At 47.9% G+C, this 23,682-nt stretch overlaps 1 long non-coding RNA gene across 1 annotated transcript; it reads left to right on the forward strand.

Moving 5' to 3' along the window:
- The first annotated feature begins 16,386 nt into the window (after nt 1–16,386).
- LOC111547106 lies at nt 16,387–20,525 on the forward strand. The gene is made up of 4 exons (XR_002733027.1): nt 16,387–16,502; nt 16,584–16,675; nt 19,577–19,633; nt 20,081–20,525. It is a non-coding gene; the product is annotated as an uncharacterized LOC111547106 (long non-coding RNA).
- The last annotated feature ends 3,157 nt before the right edge of the window (nt 20,526–23,682 follow it).

Below are 23,682 nucleotides of genomic sequence, written 5' to 3' on the forward strand. Positions count from 1 at the left end.
AAAAGTTCTACTTCTGTAGTGTGGGCCAATGCCATGCAATTACCCAGTAAATCCACCCAGCACAGTTGATTGTGAGGCAATTACAACAGCAATGCCCTTTCCTCTAGGAAAGACGCAACACAGTGAGTCTCAGCCATTCATTGACTCTTACAGCTGGAAAACTCATGCAGGTCCCAGCCTCTTTGCAGATGAGCACACTGATTCACTGGATACATATTTACTGAAGATCTACCATGTGTTTGGCACTGGGCTCTTGAGAAACATCAGTGCAAGAGTCAGGCAAGGTCCCTGACCCCATAGAGCTGACATTTTAGGGAGTCAATAGATAATGTAAAAGAACAGTCAGTGAGACGTATAGTGTATCAGATGGTGATAGACAAATACAGCAAGGTAAAGGGTAGACAAGGAGGTAGGTCAGTGGAGGGATATGACTCCTCATAGAGGGGACACCAATGCCTCTCCAATAATATGGTCTGTGAGTAGAGATCTGCACAAATGCAGGAAGCATATCATGGATGTATCAGCAGGAAGAGGGGCCCTGGAGAGCGAGTGCAAAGGCTCTGAGGCAAGAGCCTGCCAAGCATATGCAAAGAACCACAGGAAGGCAGAGAAGCTGGAGCAGGGTGAGCCAATGGGACCATGATAGCAGTTAAAGTCACAGATGTGACAGTGCCAGAGTATGTGCACTTACATGCACTGCAAGGACTTTGCTTTTACACCGAGTGAAAAATGAGGCCATAGGGTGTTTTGATAGGAGAAAGGACATGATCTTCAGTTTTTAAAGGATCACTCCATTTGCTGTTTCGGGAATATGTTATTGAGAAGGGGGTTCAAGATAAATGCAAGGAGATCACTCACAAATCAAGAACAATAATCCAGGCAAAGGGTTTTGGGCTTGGAATGAGATGATAGCGGTGGAATGAAGTGGGTAGATTCTGAAAGCTGAACAGATGGGACTTACTGATAGATCGAATGTGGGACATGGGAGAGAGAGAGCAGGTAAGGGTAATTCCCAGATTTTTGGTCTAAACAATTGGAAGTGGAGTTGTTGTTTACTGAGATAGGATTGCTTTTTAGATGTACTAAATTGGATCTCTTCTATTTGTTTATTAAAATGTTGAGTTAGACATTCAAGTGGAAGCATCAAGGAGGAAGTGGATATAGAATGGTCTGGATTTCAGGGGAGAGGTCCCAGGTGGAGAGCTGTATTATGTATGTATCTATGGTATTAATGTATGCATTAATGGGATGTGGAGCCATGAGTCTGGCTGAGGCCTTTTACGGAGTAAGTACAGATAGAAAAGGGAAGAGAAGGAATCACTGGGTCTCAAGCACGTTAGCATTGAGAGGTCAGGAAGCTGAGGAGGACCAGCAACGAAGATGGAGACATTGAGGGGAGGGAGGTACAAGGAGAACCAAGAGAGAGTCCTGTCCCTGAAACCAGGTGAAGAATAGGTTTCAGGAAGAAAAGAAGGAAGAATTGCAACAAAGGCCACCGACAGTCAAGAAGGGACTCCTGGATTTAGCACTGGAGAGACCCAACAATAGCTCCCAACACAAAGCCTCCTTTGAAGAGTGAGTACTGTTACCTCTTTAAACATTTGCTTCATTCATTTATTTCAACAGATGTTTATTGAGCATTCAGGATAATACAAGCAAAGATAAAACATTTGTTAAGTACATACCACGTATCAGGCACTGGATTTTACATTAGTATCTCATGCAAGATTCACATTCACCCCACGAGACTGGTAACGTTGTTTTTTCCATTTATATCAGAGTTCAGGTGTAACCCAGGCTTCCCTTCTCAAAAGTTCAGATTCTTTTTCTTTTTTAAAATTGTAGTTAAAAAAAAACCACACATATAACATGAAATTCACCATCATAACCATTGTTGAGTGTACAGCTCAGTGGTGTTAAGTATATTCACAATGTTGTGCAACCAACCTCCAGAACTCTCACATCTTGCAAAACGGAAACATATGTATTAAACAACAAGTCTCCATGTCCCCTCGCCCAGCCCTGGCAACCACCATTCTACTTTCTGTCTCCTTGAGTTTGACTACTCATGGAAGTGGAATCATACCACATTTGTCTTTGTTACTGGCTCGTTTCACTTAGCATAGTAGCCTCAATTTTCATCCATGTTGCAGCACGTATCAGAATTTTCTTCCTTTTTAAGGCTAAATAATATTCCATTGTATGGATATACCACATGTTGTTTATCAACTCATCTGTCAATAGACACTTGGGTTGCTTCCTCCTTTTGGCTATTGTGAAGAGTGTTACTATAATCATTTGTGTACAAGTATCTGTTTGAGTCCCTTTTTTCAGTTATTTTGGATATACAGTCAGTCCTTGGTATCCATAGTTTCTGCATTCATGGATTCAACCAACCGTGGATGTAAAATATTCAGGAAAAAAGTGTGTCTGTACTGAACATGCACAGACACTTTTTCCTGTGATTATTCCCTAAACAATGTAACTACTATTTACATAGAATTTACATTTATTAGGCATTATAAGTAATCTAGAGATGATTTAAAGTATACAGGAGAGGCTAGGCATGGTGGCTCACACCTGTAATCCCAGGTACTTTGGGATGCCGAGGCAGGCAGATCACCTGAGGTTAAGAGTTCCAGACCAGCCTGGCCAACATGGTGAAAATCCCTCTCTACTAAAAATACAAACAAACAAACAAAATGAGCCAGGCATGGTGGCATGCACCTGTAATCCCAGGTACTTGGGAGGCTGAGGCAGGAGAATCACTTGAACCTGGGAGGCAGAGGTTGCAGTAAGCCGAGATCATGCCACTGCACTCTAGCCTGAGTGACAGAGCAAGACTCCACCTCACAAAAAAAAAAAAAAAAAAAAAAACAAAAAGTCAAAAGAGCATACAAGAGAATGTGCCTAGGTTATAAGCAAATACCAAACCCTTTTATATCAGGGACTTGAGCATCCTTGAAGTTTGGTATCTGAAGGAGATCCTGGAACCAATATCCTACAGACAGATACCAAGGGATGACTTTATACTGGAAGTTTGGATTTTTTTTTTTTTTTTTTTTGAGACAGAATCTCACTGTGTCACCCAGGCTGCAGTGTAGTGGTGTGATCTTGGCTCAATGCAGCTTCAGCTCCCTGGGGTCCAAGTGATCCTGCCACCTCAGACTCCCAAATCACTGGGATTATAGATGCATGCCAACATACCTGGATCATATTTAATATTTTGTGGAGATGGGGTCTTCCTGCGTTACCCTGGCTGGTTTCAAACTCCTAGGCTCAAGCAGTACACCCTCCTAGCCCTCCCAAAGTGCTGGGATGACAGGTATGAGCCACTGCACCTGGCCAAGTCTGGATTCTTAACCTGTCCACTATGAACGCAACAATGGCCAAGGGAGGGGTGGTCCCGCCTAAATGGAGCACCTCTGGCAGGAAACACAGACGCTGAACAGGTAACTCCAGGAATTCTGAGTGCTATCCATAAAAACCAAGATGTACAGTCACCATAAACGGGAATGCCTACTGTGTGACTTGAAGGAGAAGAGAATGATGAAGAAGATCCAAACACTGCCCCCAAGATGCTCCCAGAGTATTAGATGGTAGCCAACCTCATTAATCAAAGGGACTTACAAGTTCAGATGGGAAGGTCTTGTGATCTTAATGTGTCTGGGGCAGATGGAGTAAATATTTTAGATCTAGAATAGTAAAATAATGATGATGACAACTATGATAACTATCCTTTACTGAGAGTTTACCCTGAGCTGGATACAGTGTTAAAAGCTTAACACACATTATCCTGTTGAACCCTTACAACGACCTTGCAATGTAAGAACTGTTATTATCCTCCTTTCACAGATGGAGAAACTGAGACTGAGGGAAGTGAGCTCCTTCACTCAAGGCGCGCAGCTGACATCAGTGTTGGGGTTGAGCCAGCTCTGCTGACCCACAGGCCGATGCCCTTGTAAGCCACCACCCTGCCCACCCTTGGCCCCTGCCCACAGACCCCTGTGCCAGTATCTCCCATGGCAAGCTGAGTGAATGAGGCTTAGGTCCAAGGGGCAGCATGGGCCACGCCCCATTCCCTAATAGGGCAGAGCCTTTGCCATGACACAGGCACAGTAGATTTCAACACTCTGATTTCCTCGTCTTCCTTTCCCAATATGTGACCTGCTGATCCAACATGTGACCAGGCAGGGGTAAGTGGACTGAGACATGGAAGGAGATGGGCCTCACCTGTTTCTTGGACTACCACACTCACCTTCCCACAGCTCCCATGGTCAGTCCCTGGCAATCTCTGTTCCACAGCAGCTCGAGGGAGCCTGTATTTTATTTTATTTTTGTTTTTTTTTTAATTTTTTAATTTTTATTTTTTTATTTTTTATTTTTTATTTTTCTTATTTTTTGAGACGGAGTCTCACTCTATCGCCCAGGCTGGAGTGCAGTGGCCGGATCTCAGCTCACTGCAAGCTCTGCCTCCCGGGTTTACATCATTCTCCTGCCTCAGCCTCCCGAGAAGCTGGGACTACAGGCGCCCGCCACCTCGCCCGGCTAGTTTTTTGTATTTTTTAGTAGAGACGGGGTTTCATGGTGTTAGCCAGGATGGTCTCGATCTCCTGACCTCGTGATCCACCCGTCTCGGCCTCCCAAAGTGCTGGGATTACAGGCTTGAGCCACCGCGCCCGGCCTTGTTTTTATTTTTTTGAGACAGTCTCACTCTGTCTCTCAGGCTGGAGTACAGTGGTGTGATCTCAGCACGCTGCAAGCTCCGCCTCCCAGGTTCAAGCGGTTCTCCTGCCTCAGCCTCTGGAGTAGCTGGGATTACAGGCATGAGCCACCACACTGCTAATTTTTGTGTTTTTAGTAGAGATGGGGTTTTGCCATGCTGGTCAGCCTGCTCTCGAACTCCTGGCCTCAAGTGATCCGCCCGTCTTGGCCTCCCAAAGTGCTAGGATTACAGGCGTGAGCCACCATGCCTGACCTGAAGGAGCTTTTAAAAGCGTCAGTTTGATTATGTCACTCCACAGCTACATCTTTTTGTAATTTGTGCACTGCTTAGAATAAGAGTCATGCTTCCTGCTCTGGTCTTGAGGCCCCACATGCAACTGCCTCCCTGCAACCTAGCTCTCCTGCCTGACCTCCCCCCACTCTGCTCCAATGTCCCTTCCCAGTGGGGCCTTCTCAGGTGCATTCACTCACTCTCCATCTCCACCCAGTTACTCTCTAGCACATAACCTTTTTTAAAAAAAGTCATTTTTTTGGCTGGGCACGGTGGCTCATGCCTGTAATCCCAGCACTTTGGGAGGTTGAGGCGGGCAGATCACAAGTTCAGGAGTTCAAGCCCAGCCTGGCCAACATGGGAAACCCCCATCTCTACTAAAAATACAAAATTAGCCAGGCATGGTGGTGGGCACCTGTAGTCCCAGCTACTCAGGAGGCTGAGGCAGAAGAATCACTTGAACCCGGGAGGCAGAGGTTGCAGTGAGCCGAAATCACGCCACTGCACTCCAGCTTAAGCAACAAAGGGAGCCTCTATCTGGAAAAGAAAAGTCTTTTTTTTTTTTTTGGTGGTAAGACATACATATATAAAATGTATCTTTTTAGCCACTTTTAAGCGTATGCTTCAGTGGCAGTAAGTACACTCTCACTGTTGCGTGACGATCACCACCATTTGTCTCCAGTCATTTTCTTCATGCCAAAGAGAAACTCTATACTCATTGAACAATAATTCTCCAGCCCCTGGTAACTTCTACTCTGCTTTCTGTCTCTGTGAATTTGACTACTCCGGGAATCTCATATAAGCAGGATTACACGGTTTGTGTCCTTTTGTCACTGGCTTATTTCCCTTGGCGTAGTGTCCTCAAAGTCCGTCCATGTTGTAGCCTGTGTGAGAATTTCCTTTCTTATTAAAGGTGAATGTAGATACCCACATTTTGTGCATCCATTCATCTATTGATGAACGGGAAGCTTGTTTCCACCTTTGGGCTGTTGTGAACAGTGCTATGTGCACTTGTGAACAGGTGTCTGTTTGAGTCTCTGCTTTCAATCCTTTGAGGTATTGCACAAGCTTTTGTATTGTGTCTCTAACACACCACTGCCTGAAATGCTTTTGCTCATTGCTTTGTTTGCTGACTTGTTTTCTGTCTCTCTCCGGTCATCTCCTTGGATACAGGAGCCTTGCCTGTTTGGCACGCAATTGTTATCACAGGCCCATAACGGTGTCCTGCTCATGCTAGGTGCTCAACAAACATTTTTTTTTTTTTTTTTTTTTTTTGAGACAGAGTCTGGGTCTGTTGCCCAGGCTGGAATACAGTGGTTCGATCTCGGTTCACTGCAATCTCTGTCTCCTGGGTTCAAGTGATTCTCCTGTCGTAGCCTCCTGAATAGCTGGGACTACAGGTATGTACCACCACACCTGGCTAAGTTTTGTATTTTTAGTAGCACTGGGGTTTTGCCATGTTGACCAGGCTGGTCTTGAACTCCTGACCTCAGGTGATCCGTCCGGCTCGGCTTCCCAAAGTGCTGGGATTATAGGCGAGAGCCACTGCACCCCGGCCTCAACACACATTTTTGAATGAAGGATGACTAACACCGCAGATGGCCCAGCCTGTTGGGCACAAGCCTAATCACCACTTCTAAGTGAGGACGTGTCTGACACTAAAATGCTCACAGGCATTCACAGGCAGTGTTTTAAAAATTTCATTTATTTGTCAAATTTAATACAAAATTTCCAAAAGTAACATGTACCCTGTGGTCCACGGAAACGAAAGGTGTGTGTGCAATCAACAAAGCCACAGGGCCTGGGAGAGCAAGGTTAAATGTAGGAATCCAGGGAGTATTCCACCGATCCGCCAGAGCGTGTCTGTGCTCCTTAAGTCAGATAAGGTGAAGGTTTGGAATGTCCTGAGACAAGGGAGGGGTATTCCCCTCCCTCATAAAAACTCACCACCATGTTTTGGGCACATGTTCTTTGCCAGCCTCTGATAATCTGGGACTGCTGTGAAGAGGAAGAGCATTTCAGGGGAGAAAGCGGCCCCTTAAACCCCAGTGAGACAACAGCATCATCATTCCCAAAACTGTTTCCTCAGCATAGCAGTGTTAGGAATAGGAGCCAGGACTCCTGCATTCAGCCTGCTTTGCCACCCTTGGTTAGGACTGGATGGGTGTTACTCGTTCTTTTTGCTATTCATGGCTTCTCGCTTTTTCTGAGCCAACCAAGGTCCAATCTCCCGTATATCCTTTTCCTCGCATGTGTGTGTGTGTGAAAGTGTGTGAGACAGAGTGCATATGTGTATGTATAAGTGTGTGAGTATGTGTGAGACTGTGAAGGAATGTGGGGTGGAAGAGTGTATATAAGTGTATATATGGGCCAGGCGCAGTGGTTCATGCCTGTAATCCCAGCACTTTGGGAGGCTGAGGCGGGCAGATCACCTGAGGTCAGAAGTACAAGACCAGCCTGACCAACATGGAGAAATCTTGTCTCTACTAAAAAGACAAAAAAATTAGCCGGGCGTGGTGGTGCATGCCTGTAATCCCAGTTACTCAGGGAGCTGAGGCAGGAGAATCGCTTGAACTGGGGAGGCGAGGTTGCAGTGAGCCAAGATCATGCCATTGCACTCCAGCCTGGGCAAAAAGAGTGAAACTCTGTCTCAAAAAAAAATAAAAAATAAGTGTACGTATGTACATGTGTGTGGATGTGTGTGTGTTTTAACTGCAGTGACATTGGATAAGTCACTTAAACTCGTTGAGCCTCTTTTTTGTTGTCGTTCATAAAAACAGACCAATGGAAAAACCTCCTCCCTGCCAGGGGATGTGTGAACTCAGCGGGGTGACATCTGTGGGCATCCACATGGTGCTGGGCACACGGCAAGTGCTAACAAATGATACCTGTCACTTTCAAACTCTCTATCACTCAATCTCTTGACCAAGAATCTAGCTGTCAGTCACCTCTTAAGCTACATAAACTACACTCTGCTTTTATTCACCTGGGGGTAGAGTGCAAAGACGGGATATTTGTCAAAGGAATGGAAGAGACAGATTTTTATGCTGACATCTACTTTGTGTTTTATGTCCATTTTCTCACTGGATCCTCACTTTAGCTACCTGTGAAGTTGGTTTAGTGATAATCAATTTACAGATGGGAAGCTTGAGACTCAGAGAACAACAGATCACACATCCAGCAAGTAGCAGAGCAGGCATTTGACTCCAGACCTGGGCACCTCAAAGCCACCATTCCCTCTACCCTCCAACACTGAAGGATGGCTCTGGAGTCAGCCAAAGAGCCTGCTGGGAGGTTGTGTGCCAGTGCCAGGCAGGGGACACAGGATAACCAAAGGCCAGGAGAAGAGAGAAATAAAAAGTATGTGATTCTGGAGCCCAAAGAGAATGTGAGGAGAGAAAGGGTGAGGCTTGAATTTAGGGTGAGGTTGAATTTTGCAGAGCCTTGAAGTCTGCATTGAGACGTTTGGGATTTATTTCAACAGAGAACCTAGATCAGATTTCAGCTTAAACAAAGTGATTTTGACACATCCAATAAAAATGATCATAGAGCAACTCCCAAGGAAGAATCCTGGAGAAATAGCAGTGGGCTGGGGCAGCTCTCGGATAAGCTGGCTGGGGGAAGCCACCAGCCGCCAGGATCCTGCTGGAGCCTCACGCTGACCACCCGGCTCTAGGACCCAGTTGCTCCCTCTCCATCTCTCACTGCTGGGAGCAAATGGATCTCACGCTGCAGGCAATAACTTCAGGAACCACTCAAATGTCAGTGGGGGATCTACGTTCCATGGTTCCATGGCCACCGGGGCCTTCTGGAAAAGAGAGGTTTCCAGAAGCAGTGGGTACCATGGCCATTAGGAGCACCCTAGTTGATTGTCATGATGACCAGTGGGGCGTTGCCTTTGCTTTCTGTGCTCCTATACTTCGTCTTCCTTCCTCCAGCACAAACTAGCCCCATGCTACCTAGAAGGTACTCAACGACAGGCTGCCTCCTCTGGCTTTGAGTAAAAGCCTGAACTTGAGTTATTATGCTTCAGGGAGGGAGAGAGTCAAGTGCCTTTGAGTGCAATGAGACAGGGAGATTGACCAGGACTGGGCAGGGGTGGAAAATTCGGTGACCAATAGGAGTGGCTGAGTGGCACATTTGATTCAGGGAGGCTAGACCCTGGCACAGCAGTACAATAGATGCCTACTATAGAGGCCCCCACAGAAGGGATGAGGAGAAGGTCAGCAGTAGCCATGTCTGCGAGGCTGGACTGAAGACCTATTTCAAGTGGGGGCTTCACAGATGGTGCACTGCCCGGAAGAAGAGGGATCCTGGGCCCGGCGCGGTGGCTCACGCCTGCAATCCCAGCACTCTGGGAGGCTCAGGAGGAGGATCTCTTGAGTTCAGGAGCTCAAGAGACCCGAGGCGGGTCCACATGGTGAAACCCTGTCTCTGCTAAAAAATACAAAAATTAGCTGGGCGTGGTGGCACACACCTGTAGTCCCAAGCTACTCCACTTTGGATTTTATGTCCATTTTCTCACTGGATCCTCACGAGAGGCACTAGAATCCCTTGAACCTGGGAGGCAGAGGTTGCAGTGACGTGCGATGGCACCACTGCACTCCAGCCTGGGTGGCAGAGTGAGACCCTGTCTCAATAAAATAAAATAAAGTAAAATAAGAGGGGTGCCCCCCATCTCATCTCACTCACAACTGACATCAATTTTTCAGGTACCTCAGCAAGAAGTACTTGCTTCTTGGAGTCAGGGTCAGATTTAATTAGACCTCAAGGAAATAAAATAGTGTAACATTTCTTGTGTAGTCAAGTTTATGGAGTAGGATGCATATCCCAGGGTCTAATTTAAGTAGGACATAGACATCATCATTAACACTGAGGTCTTTATCAGGGACTATCTGGTTGCTAGAAATGACTTTTACTCAGAAAAGTTTACATAAATGGGAACTGGCCATCAAGATTCAAAGCAATCTCACAACTGAGGCTGCAGAAAGTGTGCAGGGCTTCCAGAGAACGAAAGCGTCCTCTCCATGTCTCTCTGGGGCTCCTGGAGTGCTGCCCTGCTTCTCTCTGATCACATGCTTCATCACCCTCTCTGCAGATCTGCATTGTCTCTGAGTGTTTTCTTCTTGCTTTTCCAGAACTTCAGCCCACCTGGGATTTTAATGTACAGGGCTTAGATCTGGTCCAGCTCTCAGTTACCTGTGGGGGAGGCAGGAAAGTCAAGTGATAAAAACCCAGGTCATATTCTGTCTATGGAACTCTGTTACTGCAGGTGCCGGTGGAGTAGCATTGCAACCAAATTGCAGCAATGCAGACAAACTACATCCACATCGCTCCTTTCCCCACCGATATATCCCGTGTGTCCATATTGCCGAGAAGAAGCCTGTGCTGAAAACGTCAACCAACAGATGCTAACGGTAGATATAGGCTCGAAAGATCTCACGGAAGGTCCTTCCCAATATGTAAAACCCATGTTCACTTCACTCCTTAAATTCTTTATCTACAGCGCCAGTTTCCAAGAAACATTTCGTTTCAGAGTTAGAACTTATTCAGAATTTCCTATTGGGATTTCAGTCCATGGTATATGATATTTACATAAACAAAATAATATAGGTTCCTCTAGAGATATCTTACAATTATTTTTAGTATATATACTAAAAATGGAAATCTTTAGCTTTTAGTATATTTTTAGTATATATAATATGTACTATACTAAATATGTGTATTAATATACACTAAAGCTTAAAATATACTAAAAGCTAAATATTTTGATTTTTGCTTTAAACTTTTTTCTTGGAGAATTGGGATGTGTCATAACCAGCCGCATGCCATAATCTGACAAACATGGTCCTTCATTAAACTTGATTTCGTCATCTATAAAATGGGCATACAAACAGAGCTTACTTTGCAGGGTTGATGTGAGAATGAAATAAAGCTCAACAAACACTAGTCTTTCTTCTTCTTATAATCTTGCATCTAAGGGCTAACACTATCTAATTGATCCAGGGCCTGGATCTCTTGGTTTAAATTCTCCAAAGGATTCGTCTGATTGGCTGTGAAGTGTGTCTCTCCAGGGTCAGGAATCTTCCAGAGTCAGGTTGGAGGAGAAGGATCACGTGAAGCAAGCATGAGCACACAAGCTAACCATGCGGCTGGTGGGGAGGGTGATTGCCGAGAAGCCAGGATGGGTAGGTCTGCCATGGCAGATGCAAAATCGACAATAAGAAGATTCTAGAGTCCCAGAGCTGGAAAGGCAATTGAGACCATCTGGCCCAGTCACTCCAATTTTCCATGTTTAGAAACCAAGGCCCTGAGAAACATAGTGACCTACTTCTACTTGGGTATTGACCTACACAATGAATCAGAGGCAGGAGCTCTGCTCTTCCCACCCTGCGTCCTATCTAAAGGGGCAGGAGACCTGCCAGGCAGGGAGGAGAGCCCATCACTGACCCTCCCACCTCACTACCTCAGAGCCTCTGAGTTAGCTCGTGTTGCAGCCTCCTCCTGTCAACACCCTGGAATCCAGGCTGCAGGAAGTACTCAGTCTCCTGGCCCTCTGCTGCCCAGCCCTGGCCACCTGTACAACAAGGTTCCACCCGTTCCTTCCAGCTAAGCAGGTTTTATGGCCACATGCATGCCTCCCTCCATACCTTTGCTCAGGTAGTTCCCTTACCTGGAATGCCCACCTTCCACTCCCCGCCCTCCTGAGTTCCACAGACTCTGCTGGAGGCCACACCCTCTGAGAGGTCTTCCTGACGCATATCCCTACCCTACTCCAACCTAACCATTTCTGTGTCTTTTTCTCTCTCTGCACTCCGTCAACTGCCACCTGCCCCATCCAGGAGGCACATAATTACATGCTGCCTGCCAATTTTAATTCAATTATAAGTTCTCTGTTGAGGTTAAAAACCTTGTCTTAAACATTGCAACAACAAAGCACTCAGTGCTGTGCTGGGTGCCTGGAAGGTGGTCAGTAAACATTCGTTGAAGGAGTGGGTGAATGGAGTGAGTGAACACAGTGAGCGAGTGAGTAATTGACTGTCAGTTGGGAATTGAACCAGCAAGAGCCTTCCTGCTCCAGGATATCCTGGGAAGGGTGGTGAAGTCCCTGCTTAGAGCAGTCCCGGCAAGTCGTTCACAGGGGCTGAACGCAACTCCGTATCACCTACTGCTCACCACAGCTCACAACAGCCCTGTTATAAGGACACTGAGGCTCAGAGATGAAAGTAATTTGCCAGGGGCCACCGGGGCCATGCACACCTGAATGGGGATCAGGCTGCTGTTAAGCTAACTCCTTTACTTGGGTTCTGACCACCTACCCCATGCACAGGATGCAAATGAGCAGGACACACTCTTGACCTTCACAAGCACCTGGGGTGGGGGTTGCAGGGCTGGCAAGGTGTGGCTGGAGGCCAGTCCTGAAGAAACCATTGAAACCCAGGGGCCCACACACCCCTGGGACAGAAGCAAAACCAGGGTCAAGTGACCTCTCTCTCTCTGCATAACAAAGTCTCTGCGTTTCCTTTGACCTTCAAAACCTCCCTATAACACAGGCAGGATGAGGGTCATTAAACCTGATTCACAGGATGGCAAATTGAGGGTCAGAGAGGTTGGTGGGTGGCCTTGGGAGCCACTTACAAAAACTAGATGAGGAACCAACTTTCCCAGCCTCCTTCCTAACCACCCTTCTCCCCACTGTCCTGTGGGGGTAACCCTGTTCCAGAGGGTCACTCAACACTTGGTTCCCAAACGCACTCTTCTTTATCCTGCTGCCTGGCCTCTGTTACCCCTGCCTGAATGCCCTTTCCCCACCCCAAACTCTGCTACTGCAGGGCTCAGTCCAGATCCCACCTCCTCTCCAAACTTCCCCAGGTCTCCTCTGATCGAATTCCTCTATGGACCTCAAAGTCTTTCTCTCTAGATCATACTCTGATTTAGTACCTTTCAAAATAAGAACACAAGTGCCTAGCACAATGCCTGGCCCATCGCAGAGCCTGAGGCAGGGTCCTCTGGAATGAAGTGGTGTTCAGCAAAGTTTGGTGTAAAGAACGTGTGAATGAGTGAATGAACAAATGAATGGGTCTCTTGCCTACGTTTCACTGCTGTTGAAGGGATTCATTTCGGTGAAGTAACCCACAAAGCTCCCAGCACAGAGCTGGGCACAGAGCAGGTAGCTAGCCAGTGCTTGCTGGCATGAGTCAGTTTGAGGCAATGCTGTCTCTAGGCCACACCTAGCCTAGACTTCCTGAATGGGCCAAATGCCAGCACGAAGGCCCCAGCAGGCATAGCGCCGGGAGCTGCCTATGGATCTCCCAAAAGGAGCAGTCTGCGGCCCCGCCCGCCTGCCCACCCCGTCGGTCCTCCCAGCTCAGATGCCGTCCATACTGCCCCAGCCTCCTTCCTGGGCATGCAGTTTGGGGAAGAAAAAGGAAGAGGAAAAATCAGGTTAAACCAGATGGCAAAACTGTTCTTTTAATCAGTAGTCGTGGAGCCCTGGAGCGCGGGCCAGGAGGCATGGCTGTGAAGCAGGCCAGAATGGCTAGCGGACAGGCGCAAAGGCCCTGGTGTCTCCAGGAGCTGGGTTCAAATCCTAGCCTGTGGGCTTCAGCTGTCATGATGCCAGACAAAGCCCACTCCCTCTCTGAGGTTCAGATTCCTCACCTGTAAAACGCAGTAACAGTAACTTGCCACATGCTGGTCTGCAGACGAAAACTGACTTGGGACAGGTTCTTACCCTATGCAGCATAAACTAATGACAAATTAATGTATCTCCCTATGTACGTGTATATATGTCAACATACTAGGTCACCAATTGCCTTCCCTTAAGAAGGACTGGCCCTTATTCTGTGATTATATCCTTCCTTTATTATTATTCTATTTTTATTACAGAAACGGTCTCACTCTGTTGCCCAGACTGGAGTGCAGTGGCACAATCACAGCTCACTGCAGCCTTGAACTCCTGAGTTCAAGCGATCCTCCCACCTCAGCCTGTAGCTGGGACCATAGGCACACACCGCCAGGCCTGGCTAATTTATGCTTTTTAGAGACAGTCTTGAACTCCCGGCCTCAAGCAATCCTCTGGCCTCGGCCTCCCAGTGCTGGGATTATAAGGCATGCGCCACCTCACCAGTTCCCTTCTTTGATGATTATTTTTTCAGTGGAAAGGACTAAGGGCCTTTGTGCTACTGTTCCCTCTGCCTAGAGTCCTTCCCCCACCTACCCCCACCCACAAGACTCACTGCCTCACTAGCTTCAGAACTCACACGTCTCCTTTTCAAGAACACCTTCCCTGACCACCCTATTGAAAATTGCCATCCACCCACAGTGTGCCTTTCCCCCTTGCCTGACCTGTTTTTCCTCCATAGCACTTAACCCGTCTGACCTCTGATTTATTTCCTGCTTGGGCCATGGTCTGGCCCTTCCCAGGAGGGCAGGGAGTTTTGTCTGCCTTGTTCACAGCTGTATCCCAAGGCTTGAAAGAATGCCTGGCACAGAGTAGACCCTCAATAAGTATTTGTCAACTGAATAAACAATTGAGTGGATATTTGCTTTATACTGTCTTTCCATGGCAAGATAAAAAGCGAGCAGTCCTATGTCGGCTCCCAAAATCAAGGCCTTGGAAAGGATAGGATTTCACTGGTCTACAAGGTCCTTACATTACCGAGAAAATAGAGGTAAAAGAATGCAACACGGATGGGCACGGTGGCTCACGCCTGCAATCCCAGCACTTTGGGAGGCCGAGGCGGGTGGATCACAAGGTCAGGAGATCAAAACCATCCTGGCCAACATGGTGAAACCCCACGTCTACTAAAAATACAAACATAAAAAATAAAAAAGTAGCTGGGCATGGTGCTGCGCATCTGTAGTCCCAGCTACTGGGGAAGCTGAGGCAGGAGAATCATTTGAACCTGGGAGGCAGAGGTTGCAGTGAGCTGGAATCGCACCATTGCCTTTCAGCCTGGCGACAGAGCGAGACTCTGTCTCAAAAAAGGAAAAAACAAAAAAAGCAACACATATTATGGCACCAGGAAAAACTCACTAAACAGTAATAATTAGTTCCCTCTTCCTCTGGTCCCCTTCCTCTCCCCACATTCAGCCTAAGGCCTTATCTGTCTCTGAAAAATGCAGAACCTACAGGCCCATACCAGCTTTTCCCAGCACTAAGTCAGCAGCCCTCTGTCCTCCATTTTGCTTCATTCATTGATTTTCTTTAAAGATCCTGATGACGGACCCAGCTTGGGAGAACCAGCCAGACCTGTGAACAGGTCTGATGGAGGCCCGTCCTGCCTGGAAGACCTGGACACCAATATAGGTGAGCCTTGTCAGGATTCCACAGCTTTCATGATCCCAGGTCACAGGTGAAAGAAATAAAAGGTTTGCGTGCGTTTGCTTGCTTTTCAGTTCCAGGCCTGCTGGGGAGGGAAGTCCAGGTGTTAAATACCAAGGCTGATTGTAGCCCTGGAGGTGCTGGCACCAGGCAGAAAGGTTTGACAAAGCTGATGACCCATACCCACTGGCCTTAGGAAGGGCAGGAGCAGCTTTAGGACCCCGGGCCAGAGCCAGAAGGAAGTGCAGAGACTAAATTGTTTGATTCTGGGGAAGACTAAGGCCCAGAGAGGTTGTGGGCCTTACTTCAGATCTCACTTGGAAATAGCAAAATCAAAAAGCTGATTTCCAGCCGGGCATGGTGGCTCATGCCTGTAATCCCAGCACTTTGGGAGGCTGAGGTGGGCAGATCACTGGAGGTGAGGAGTTCAAGACCAGCCTGTCCAGCATGGTGAAACCCCGTCTCTACTAAAAGTATACACACCAAAAAAATTAGCAGTGCGTGGTGGTGTGCACCTGTAATCCTAGCTACTCAGGAGGCTGAGGCAGGAGAATCATTTGAACCCAGAGGCAGAGGTTGCAGCGAGCCAAGATTTTGCCACTGCACTCAGCCTGGGTGACAGAGCTAGACTCAGTCTAAAAAAAAAAAAAAAAAAAAAAAATCAACCCTAACACTCTTGCATCTCCGATTCCCTGTCCAGCACCCTCTGATCAGGGCAAGAGGGGCTCCAGCCCTGGGCCCTACATTTTAGAAGGTCTTGCTCAGACACTGCCCCTCACTGCAAGTGAGGAGTCTTGGGGAACAAAGGGCTATGCCCATTTGGAACCCACATGCCTCCCTTCCAGAGGACACGCTGGGGTCCCAGGACCCTGGGGTTCCCTGTCCAAATGCCCATGCCCAGTTCTGAGGCCTCCTGGACCTCTCCCATTTTCCCTAGTGTGGACCACATGGCCAGTGGGTGCTCCAGCCCTGAAGGCTGGTCAAAGGGCAGCTGCTTGGGGGACCTGGGTAGAGCTTGGCCGCGTGGACTGAGTGCCTGGTATCTGTTTTTCTCTCGGTGCAGGAAAACATGGAGAATGGGGAAAGTAGCTGCTGCATGCCAGTGTGAAACTCCGAAGAGTCTAGCCTTTCTGATCTGACCTTCTAGGTCATCAGGAGGCTCTGCCATCATGTGAGGAGGTATGACATACTTTATCTAGCAGTTTGTTAGCTTGCTTTAAAACTTGTAATATTTAGACATTTGGTTTATGACCCTCCCAGGGAGAGCCCGCTGTCTAGAGAGCATGCTGGTCTCCAGCGTGGGGAGAGAGAGCACCTCCGGGCTTAGCTGAGGAGGGTCTTGGGAAAAAAGAGTGAGTGGGCATCTCCTCGCACAGGTGCTTGGTTTGCTAGACCTAGGGTCATTCTCACATCACCTTTTCAGCTGAGGAAACTGAAAGTCCCAAGGTCACACAGCTGGGAATATACAACCATATGGCCTTCATCTTCCCCTAAATGATAAGTTTCAAATAACAAAAAAAGGGGACAAGGAGAGATGGTTTTGTCTTTCTTCTGGGGGCACCTCCAGCGCCTGCAGGCTTTCCTACCTGTGCATCTGCCCGGCCTCTTTGTCCAGCCAGCCTGGGTGCGCAGGGGCTGTGTGTCTTGTGTCTTCCCACCTGGCTGCTGCTACAGTCCAAACCTCCACTGTTGATTTGACTTCCTAGAAACGAGCCTGATTTGGGGGCTCTGGGGGTTTGAATGCAGGAAATATTGGGATGTGGTTTCCCAGAAAGTCACACATCCCTTTAGCTTTCCCAGGAAGTGCCGAGTCCTTGCTAAGACCATTTCCTGTGGAGGGAGACATTTGCTCTCTGTGAGTTTCTGTTTATTGTTTTTGAGAAAATGATCTGGACCGGAGGGAATGATTCTGGACCAGACCTTGACACTGCCCCAGTTAAAGAACTTGCGAATACTGGTCCCATCTTTCCCTGTAATCTCCCCTCTTCCCATCGCCTCTGCTGGTGCCCTGGGCTCCGCTTACAGCCCCCTAAGCAACCACTGCATTTTTGCACATGCTGCTTCCACCTACGATGGATGCCTTTTCCCTCCTTTCTTCACTCCACCAGCTTTCTCCTTCAGGTGCCAGCTTAGTCCCTGGCTCCTTGGGTCCCTCCCACTTGTTCCCCAGCTGTACCTTTTATGCATCCTCTGTACTTCCCAAGCTCCAGAGTGTCTTCCTATAAACAGACTCTGTGTACCGTACTGTGGACTGATTGCTACTTGTCTGTCTCTTGTCATCGCTGGCAAGCAATTTGGGGTAGGGATCACATTTTATTCACCTCTCTGTTCCAGTGTGCAGCTTGGACATGGAGGGCAGAAGGTGCTCAGGAAGGATCTTCCGCATGCAGGAGCCTCCTCTCTCAAACGGTTTTCTCCAAGCATGAGCTTATTTGCTATTTACATGCCCGAGGAGGACTGACCTTAGTAGCTATGATGACCTCATTTATCACTGTAGATAAGCACTTGACCAGGGTCTTGGCCGGCACCCCGGGCCCAGCCTCCTGGTCTACTCGTTTCTGGGGATGGGGGCACCTGCCCACTGTCCTGAACTTTCCTCTGCTTGGGTAGGGACAGGGAGCCCCAGCAGCACTTGCTCCAGGATGACCCATAAAATTGCAAGGTGGCATTTGGCCTTTTTCTCAGCAATTGCCAGACTTTGTCCCAGGATGAGGAGGAAGCCAATAGAAGAGCTGGGGTGAGGAGATCAAAGACCTTCCCAGAGACTCAGGCAGGGCCTAAACCGAGGGCATTTCCAGGCAGGCACTGGGGCCAGCCCCAGGGACATGCCAACGCAGTGCTGGGGCCAAGGGGAAAGGTTGGTTTCGAAACCACATGTGCGGCAGCCTCACCACTGAGTCATGCTTGTGAGGCCTGCTGGAGACCAAAGACAGGGGCTGCAAGCTCAAAACCACCTGGTTAATGCTGACTCCATTGATTTCCTGGCCTCCCACTTCCAAACCTCCCTTGGATGGCTAAACTCCTGGAAGACACACCTGTTTTTTATATTTGCCTGGTATACCCCACTTCTTTGAGTGACAGCACCCCAGAGATCCCCTTCTCCAGTCTCACTCCGTGTAGTTAAGGTGAGGTTGGATTCTCTCCTCCCTGCCCCCCCACCAACCCCCCTGCCCCCAGCACTAAGGACCCAGGCTCAGTCAATCAGAATATCGCTCATGCCCACCATGGGCTCTAGGATGGGAGCATGATGGAAGAGTGGCCATTGAGGCTCAGTTCCAAGACTTCTGTAAGAAATGCTGGGGGAAGAGCCCCTCTCTTTTCCTGTAGGGAGTGTTCACTGTGCAAATATGGCAACCTGAGGCAGCTGGAGCCTCTATGTGCACCGTGGAGAATCAGGTCACCCCACAGGAAAGCAGGACCATAATGTGGTACTAGGCAGAGACCCAGCCTCCTGGCCATGCATCTCTGAACTTTTCAGCTGTGTGGACTGATTCTTTTTTGCTTAAGCATGCTTTTGTTTTTATTTCATTTATTTATTTACTTCGAGACAGAGTCTTGCTCTGTTGCCCAGGCTGGAGTACAGTGGCATGATCTCGATCTCAGCTCACTGCAACCTCCGCCTCCCCAGTTCAAGAGATTCTTCTGCCTCAGCCTCCTGAGTAGCTGAAACTACAGGTGCGTGCCACCACACCCGGCTAACTTTCGTATTTTTAGTAGAGATGGGGTTTCACCATATTGGCCAGACTGGTCTCGAACTCCTGACTTTGTGATCCACCCGCCTCAGCTTCCCAAAGTGCTGAGATTATAGGTGTGAGCTCCTGCGCCCGGTGAAGCATGCTTTCAAAGTGGGATTTCTGTCAATTGCAAACAGAAGATTTCGGACTGATATTCCCTGGATAATATTTATTCTATCTTCCTCTCCATTCTTACTCTCCGTGCCACAGCTTAAGCCTCCTCATCCACTTCCACATCTCCTACCTTAGATGATTGTAACAGACTACCAACAGAGAATTACAACGGAATCCCTGCCGTAGATGACTAACTGCTATTTGCATGCATGTTTTATTTGTGACAGTGATCTTACAAATCGATTTTCATGTCTCACTGATGAAGGCACCAAGCGTCAGGGAGACAAGGGACTTGTGTGCAGCCAGTAAGTAGCAGAGCTAAGACTTGAACTCAGATCGTCTGACTCCAAACGGCATGCTCTTTCTCCGCAGCTCGCTGTCGTGTCTTGCTTCTTTCGGCTCTAGGTGCTGCCAACAATAAGGCCCAATCGTGATCCTCCCACAACAAGAGCAGATTGTGAGGTAAGAACACTTTGGTCCCTAGGAAACACAGAGCCATGAGTGTGGCCAGACTCTGTCAAATATCTTAGACTTCATGGACACACTATAAGGGCACAAATTCTAGTTTTGGTTTATCCTTTTCCCCCTGCCCTCATCTGCCCTCCACTCAATTTCCAAGTTCATCTTTAATTTTGTTGCCATGGTCTCATGGGCCAGGCTTGGGTGACATGCCCACCACTGAGCACTCTCTTAGGTCAGGGGATGCGCTGTCTGATGGGGTTGCCTTAGGTCCTATGCCCTGCCCTGCATCTCAGTCAGTCCCATTCAAGCCACATGGATGGAAAGTGGCGAAGATGGTTCCCCAGAGGCAAATAAGGTGCTGTTACCAGGAAGGGTGGCCACTCCTTCTCACTCCCTTGCCTAAGACCTCAGCCACCTAAAGCAACAATCATCTATGTGGTTCTATAGTGTGGCAAGCTCTATGCTGAGCACTGGAAGAACAAAGAGAGATGGGGCACAGACTTCTCCCTGACCCAGGTGATGAGGAGCTCACATCTGAGAGTATGTGACCATGGATGAGCCACCAGAATGCCATGGGATCCAGCTACAGCCAAGGAAGCACAGAGCACCGTGGGAGCGATTTGTTGTGCTTGGGGATGGGGAAGGGGACATGGGAGGAGCTGTACTGAGAAGGTAACGTGGGTACTTGGCTTCACAGGGTGTGGCAACTTTCATCAGGAAACGATGGTGGGGGAACAGCATCTCTGGTGGAGGGAAGCAGCAGGTGCAGAGGTGCAGAGGCATGAGGAATCTGTCACATTCTGGGAAGGGAGTGTGGTTGGGTGGCAATGCAAGACAGAGAAAGCAAGGAAGGAAGGAGGGGCCTAGCCTGAGGAATAAAGAATGCTAAGAGTTTGGATACCTTTTTCTGGCCTTTCATCTAAACTTTACTGGCCAGTCCAAGAGAAAGCTGTCACTTCCCCACCCCAAGCTTCCCTCGAAAGAGGAAGGATTAATTCAGAACAAGATAAAGAAATGTCTGGGGACCTGAGTGTGAAAAGGAGAGACAGAGTCAGCCTGAAACCTGCAACTTGAGCAAGTGAAGGGGGCTAGAGAGGAGGACAGCAGGCCAAGGAAGGGACAAGTCAGTAGCTGAACCCAGTAAAAACTGCCATGTCTAGCCCTGCACTGGGCCGTCAGGCTACGGATACAATAAGACAGGGCTCCTGGCCCTATGGCTCACAGGCTGCCTGGAGAGGTGCACAAGGACCCAGGCAAAGACAAACAAGTGGGCTGAGTTCAGTGGCAGCAGAAGGCCAAGGGGCCTAGGGAGCACCAGGAGCATCTGCTCCAACACAGGGTCTGGGAAAAGCCTTCCTTGAAGACGGGACATTGGAACTGGACCTTAAAAAATAAATAGGGGTTTGCTACTTAGACACTGAGGAGCTCTTAATTCCCTGTATCCCACCTTGTATTGTGACTGGCCACACTGTGCTGACGGCCTACGTCTCTCCTTTCTGCTGAGCTCCACTGGGTGTTCACCACAGCTGGCTGGCTCATTGAGTTATCTCCCATGCCAAAAATGGCAGCTGACATATAGAAGATGCTCCATTAATGCATGTGAGAGAACAGCCTGTGCAAAGGCCCAGCAGAGGGTGCAGACATGGAGCTTGGTACAAGGTGGGTGGAGCGGGTAGTGTCCAGGGCAGGAATGACCTTTTTTGCCCATCTGAGTAGTTTGGATTTTATCTTCTGAAAGAGGAGGAAGGTGATCAAATTTGCATTCATTCATTTATTTGACAAATACTTATCAAACACCTGCTATGTGCCAGGTATTGCATCAGGCCCTACGGATAACATGGGCAGAAGACCAACTCCTTCTCCACGTGGAGCCTACATTCTCATGGGAAAATAGAGACCAACTTGTAAGCAATTCAAAAATAATACCTTGTCAGCCAGTGATGAAGTGCTAGGTAGAAAAATAAAGACCGGTAAGAAGCTAAAGTGACGGCGGAAGACAAGGGAGGTTCAGTGGTAGGTGGGGGTGTCTCAGATAGCATTGTCAGCTGCAGGGAGCAGAAAACCTGCTCATAGCCACCCAGCATGTAGCAGGTTATTTATATCTTGCAACAGGAAGCCCAAGAGGTAAGCAGTCCCGGACTGGCTGGGGACTCCATGGTGATCTCAAGAAACTAGGCTCCTCCTTCCTGGTCCACCTCCTCAGCATTATCTCTGATGCTTTAACTCTTTTGTCTTTGAAATTGACAAATGATAATTATACATATTCATGGGCTACATAGTGATGTTTTGATACATATAATATATAGTAAGCAGATCAGGGTAATTAGCATATCCATCATCTCAAATCTTTATCATGTCTTTGTGTTGGGAACATTCAATATCCTCCATCTAGCTATTTAGAACTATCTACTATATTATGTACTAGCTATAGTCATCCTGCAATGCTAGAGAACACTAGAACTTCTTCATCCTATCTAGCCATCTAGTAATTTTGTATCCTTTAACAAATCTCTTCTATCCTGTCCTTCTCCCTATTTTTTAATGAAGAGAATGAATCCATGCATGCTATATTTATTTAAAAGTACATAATTGAAAACACTGAAGTTGATATCTTGCTGACATATGAATTTCTCCATCCAGAAATATTCAGGAAAGCCCGATGCTCACAAAAGTAACCAGCATGAACTTTCTGGTGTGAAAAATTGGGGAAAGGGGCCAAAGCCACATCTGGGTGGACGTGATGTGTGATTGGATGGAACCTGATAGGCATATGTGTGTGCGTGTTTGTGTGTGTGTGTGCGCGTGCATGCATGCAAGGTGACTGATGCCTATACTACACTAACTCAATGGAAGCAAGCACTCAAAGCCAGAAATGTCCATGAGAATATAGCTCCCATCTCTACCCATCTCCCACAGAGAAACTTGGAAACATTTTAGGAAGAGCATCCGGCTTCCTAAATCTCATAGAATGGGAGCCGCGGGACAACTCAACAGCTGCCGAGACATAGTTCTCAAAAGGATTGCTCTGGGACAGTGGGGAAGATGGATTTGGGAAGCAAAGTCTATAGGCAGGGACATGAAACAGTCCTGGGAGAGATGGGGAAGCCTGGACTAGGGCAGGTGATGGGGATGAAGAAGAGGGGGCAGCTTTGAGAATGATGCGGGGAGAATGCTGGAACAGTGACCGCTGAACAAACATAGAAGTGAAGGAGGGCCACGGGGGTGATGGGACCCAAATGCACAAGCAAGAATTGGCAAGCTGCTTCCAGTCACTGACAATGTCAGGCTCCCTGTCAGAGAGTGGCTTCTAAGAGGCAAGCCCCAAGAGCTCTCCGAGGGGTCCCTGCAGGGGCCTGCACTTCTTTTGTTGGTGACACCAGCCAATGATGGAATCCAAAGACTCAGTACTGGGCACTCGTTACTGCCTTGGGAGCTAATGGCACATTTGTTAAAAAATGAAAACACACAGCAGCAGCTCTTTGGGGAGTTTGGAGAAAGGCATACCGAAGCAACCTAGGTCACTGGACACTTGAGTGACTGGGTCACTAGTTAGTGGAGACCCCGCTGAGAAGTGGTGTAAATCCCTCTAAAAACTTAGGGCTCTGACTATACCTTAGCAAGAAAGGGAGGTGGATTCGCTCCAGAAAGATTTCTTTCCCGTGCCTGCCCCTTTCTTTCTTTCTTTCTTTCTTTCTTTCTTTCTTTCTTTCTTTCTTTCTTTCTTTCTTTCTTTCTTTCTTTCTCTTTCTTTCTTTCTCTCTCTCTTTCTTTCTTTCTTCTTTCTTTCTCTCTCTCTTCCTTTCTTTTCCTTTCCTCCTTCCTTTCTCTCTCTCTCTTTCCTTCTTCCCTCTCTCCCTCCCCTCCCCTCCCCTGCCCTTCACTCCCCTCCCCTCCACTTCCCTCTCCTCCCCTCCCCTCCTCTTTCTTTCTTCCTTTCTTTCTTTCCTTCTTTCTTTCTTTTCCTTCCTTCCTTCCCTCCCTCCGTCCCTCCTTCCTTCCTTGTTTCTTTCTTTCTTTCTTTCTTTCTTTCTTTCTTTCTTTCTTTCTTT

Source organism: Piliocolobus tephrosceles, chromosome 4 (genome assembly GCF_002776525.5).
Source record: "Piliocolobus tephrosceles isolate RC106 chromosome 4, ASM277652v3, whole genome shotgun sequence".
Taxonomy (NCBI): Eukaryota; Metazoa; Chordata; class Mammalia; order Primates; family Cercopithecidae; genus Piliocolobus; species Piliocolobus tephrosceles.